We start from the raw sequence: 3,979 nt of genomic DNA on the forward strand, positions 1-3,979 counted from the left end.
ACAGGATAGTTAATTAGATATAGAAAAACTGTTATCATTCAGATTTAGCACACTTTGATTAAATTGTTACTGTAATGTCCAGACTGTGCTAATCACCAGGTCTCTCTGTGTGACAGAGGCAGCTGGACACATGTTATATATGTGATGTATGGGCTTTAACCCTTTCACGCATAGTGGTTACTTTAGTGGACAGATATTAAAAGGTTGTTTTCTTGTATTTGTGACAGTGTTGATGGTATACTAGCACATAAGCTACCACATTGGACACTGATGTGTCACTCATGTCACCCTGCCACCCACTGGTCAGTCAGTGTTGTCCACTTAAGTGGACATGTAAAAAACTCCTTGATAAAAAATGAAGATCCAAAATCCTTTTTTATGCCAAAAGATGAATAAAAATACTTGAGAAAAAATCCTGATTGAGGTTGTAATAATTTATGCATGACAGGGTTAATTCTGAAACTGTCACACTTGTTGCGATCCCTGAAAACCATTTAAACTTGAATAGCTTTTGTATAATCTAGCAATTCTGTAATGTTGTGCAGGTGTTGCTGATATGATGAAAATCGAGTGTGCTCATTAACTTCAAAGCTATTTTTTGAATGTTCCGAATGAAAAGAGGGACAAACACCAAAGCCCTGCTGCCTGAGCCTGGGAGAGAATTTTGGTGACTAATAATACATAACAATGAGAATTTAAATAATGATAAATTTGAAAAATAGCAACTACTGTGCTCCAGTGCTTTTGCTTTGGTGCACCTAATTATGCGTTAAACTTAATTATGATTAAAGACTGTTGAGCATTTATACACAGAAAAGAGCTTAAAAACAGCTTGGCATACTAAAAAGCACAAATTATATACAATTTGTACATATGTGTATTCTTTTTCGTTCTTTTTTCATCATGTTCGTTAACACACCTGGAAACTTGAATTCAAACAAAGAGAGGAGTGCAGTGTACCTTACTTAAACACCACAACCACCACGAACATGTCAGTGCTTGGCTCACTTTTACAATCATTGTTACAACAATTCAGAGCATAAATGAAACTCAGGTTACTTCTTGCTGTACACCATTTATTTCAGAGCTACAGCCTATCTAATCTATGTAACATTGTGCTTCACATCAATGGGCAGGTGAGCTAATGAAAATAACACGCAGCTTGCAAAACCAGGTCTTTCACTGTCATAGACATTTGGGATCAAGACAAGCTGAAGGCAAAGTATTTTTTTTTCTTCTTTTACGTCACTTGATACAACACATTTTGCTACAGTCTCTGACGCATTTTTTTCTGTGTTATTGCTCTCCAAGGGGGCCATCAGGTGACTATCAATCAGGTGCTGCCTGCCTGAGTGTAATTAAAAGAAAGAACATTTATTACAGCATAAAAAATAAAATCTTGCTAGCTTTTTTAATATTTAAACAGAGGTGGGTCGAGTATCCAAAAATTGTACTCAAGTAAGAGTAGCATTACTTTAAAATATTATTACTCAAGTAAAAGTGAAATGTAGTCGTCAAAAACGTTACTCAAGAGTAAAAAAGGACTTGGCGAAAAGACTACTCAAGTAGCGAGTAACTGTTTGAAATGTCCGATTTATTTTTTAAATAAATGCTATCAGACAAAGAAAAATTAATAAATATACAAATTTTAGTATTTTCAAAAGGAATATATGTAAAAACATCAACAAAATAAGGCACAACTATTTTAATTTCCAGATTTCAGTTTTAAAGCCTATTTAACCAATATCTACAGTAAATAATATAAATATATAAACAGTGCAAACAATTTCCAGTGCCAAGATATGCTGTAAACTTTATATTCATTTTTGCCTCAGAGAAAACATTAGAATGAGGCATCTTCAACATATGTACATACAAGGGATCTCAGTTTACCATAAGTTGTATGGGTGTGCATCTATTTCTGCATTTTTGCAGAAATAGATGCAAAAATGTGCCATTTCTTCACTCAATGAGGTGATGGTTAAGCTTCAGCAGCAGTTTGCTCTCAAGGTTCTTTCTGTGAAGCTGTAACTGTTTAGCAGTGAACAGGAGTCCTGCATCACTGAGAAGTCCTTCACAAGCTCCAGATGCAGGAAGAGCTGTATTGATTTTGATGGACAGCTTCTTGATGTGAGGAAAGCCATGCAATAGATCCACACCTCCAGTGAATGGACATGAAAGGTACCTCTCCAGCTTCCCTGCTTCTGGCTTTCCTAACCCCCAACAATATACTTTTCATGTTTGTACAATATAATATTTATATTGTACGAACGTGATAATATATTGTTCAAACGCGAAAGGTATATTGTTAGAACAATATACTTTTCATGTTATAACGTGATATAGCTCTGCTTTTCTTTTGCCTGGGTGGCAGCTCTACGCTTCCGTATCCAAGGCTTTTCAATGTGGCCTCACAAAATTATCTCGACTACAACAACCATGAAAAGAGTTGGATGGACATTGCTGCTCAATCACAGGTGCCTGGTCAATGTTTTTCATTAGTAATTTAGCAAAGTTGATGGTGGTGGTGTGTGTGTGTGTCTGTAAGACAGAGAGAGGGAGAGCGAGAGACAGATTTTGTATGATAAGCTTCATGTTATCGACGCACAGTTTGAGCAATCAGGTTGCATCAGAGCATCAGGCCGTCTAGTGTGAGACCCTGCATGGTGACCTATGAACTTTTAACCCCTGAGATTTAATTGTACAGTTTGAGCAGGAGCTGAATAAAAAAATCGCAGTGTTTGCCAAGCTTAATACAGACTGTTTAAACTAAACAAGCTGCTGTTTCACATAATAAACCCTGTCACCCGCAGTATTGCCTTCTGTTTTAACAGTTAAAGCAGTAGAGACGAGCTGTTCGCATGTGCGTTGAACTCTAGCGTCATTAACCAGGCTAGCTGTTAGCTTATAGCTCACGCTAGCTAACCAGCGTGCAGTTAAAAGGACAGCCGAAGCTGCACAAAACACCCACAAACTTCACAAACCTCACTACAACGTAGCGCCGAAAATATGACTCGCAGCTCGAGCTCGACACAGCTGCTGTAACATAAGACTGACATCCAGTTAACTACAGCTAAAAAGATATTTAGAGAAAACTTACCGTTTCCTCAGGTTACACGAGCTGAGTTTTTTCACGCTGAAAAGTTGGTTTGTTTTGGCTCTCACTGAAGACATAGCTGTTCTTTTGTACTGCTTTTAAACTAAACATTGTTTGTCTATGAGGCCAAGGCTGTCCATCCTCTTCAGCTCTAGCGTAGACGACTGGCTCTGCCATGTTATATTGTTTCTTCTTTCCGTGTGTCCACTACTTTCAGACGCTTGGGCCGCTCTGCCCGCCACAGTTTCAAACTGGTCATGTGACTGCATGGCCACATCTGATTGGTAAAAAAGTTACCGGAAACTCCACTGGCGGCGTGTTATCTAATGTGTTAAACTATTTATTTTTTTAAAAAGTAACGAGTCAAATTTTGCAAATGTAGCGGAGTAAAAGTAACGTTTCTTCTTCACAAATGTACTCAAGTAAAAGTAAAAAGTATCGTGCAAAAAAAGGTACTTTAAAAGTACATTTTTTTCAAAAACTTACTCAAGTAAATTTAACGGAGTAAATATAACTCGTTACTACCCACCTCTGTATTTAAATATAGTTGTATTAGCGAATTCATAAAGCATCTTATATTAATATACACGCACACCCTAAAAATTTAAAAGCAAGTTCTTTGCTATGTTGGCAAGTACACTTCAGTGTGATGTTTTGGAAAAGTCTTTAAGATATAGATAAAAAAAAAAAATAGAAAGCTAAAGGGAGAAGCTGGTTTGCCTAAACATCAAGAGCAGGTGGATGTGAAACTGTCTGTCAAAAAGAAAAGGTCTGAGCATTTTTCTTTACCTGATTTGTGTTGTTCTGCAATTGTTCTTCTGGGTTTGAATCATTGGAAGCAGGAAAGCTGATGCGGTTCACAATTGGATAATCAAAGATAAG

The sequence above is a fragment of the Mchenga conophoros genome, linkage group LG3 (assembly GCF_057382185.1).
Source record: "Mchenga conophoros isolate Kocher_MC1m ecotype Shallow Benthic linkage group LG3, M_conophoros_male_GT1.1, whole genome shotgun sequence".
Classification (NCBI taxonomy): Eukaryota; Metazoa; Chordata; class Actinopteri; order Cichliformes; family Cichlidae; genus Mchenga; species Mchenga conophoros.